The sequence below is a fragment of the Notothenia coriiceps genome, unplaced genomic scaffold, assembly GCF_000735185.1.
Source record: "Notothenia coriiceps isolate Sejong01 unplaced genomic scaffold, NC01 NC01_scaffold00020192, whole genome shotgun sequence".
In the NCBI taxonomy this organism is placed as follows: domain Eukaryota; kingdom Metazoa; phylum Chordata; class Actinopteri; order Perciformes; family Nototheniidae; genus Notothenia; species Notothenia coriiceps.
The window spans coordinates 55,867-56,121 of NW_011352893.1; positions in this window are offsets into that span (position 1 = coordinate 55,867).

Consider the following 255-nt stretch of genomic DNA (forward strand, 5'->3'; position numbering starts at 1 on the left):
TAAACTGCCAACAGAAATCTACCAGAATATCAAGTTTAACACAGGACAATGGATATTATTTAGTCCATTTTGGTCTATTTTGCTCCAAAACGTCAAAAACACATATAAATGGTGTTCGTTTTTAACTACCCTGTCTGAATCATACATAGATATAAACTAATCTTGCATATTAAACAACATTTCAGGGGAAATACTGGACCTTTGACTAAGTAACATCTGGGAAGTTGTGAGGTGCTATGTTTTTTTTCCTTTTGA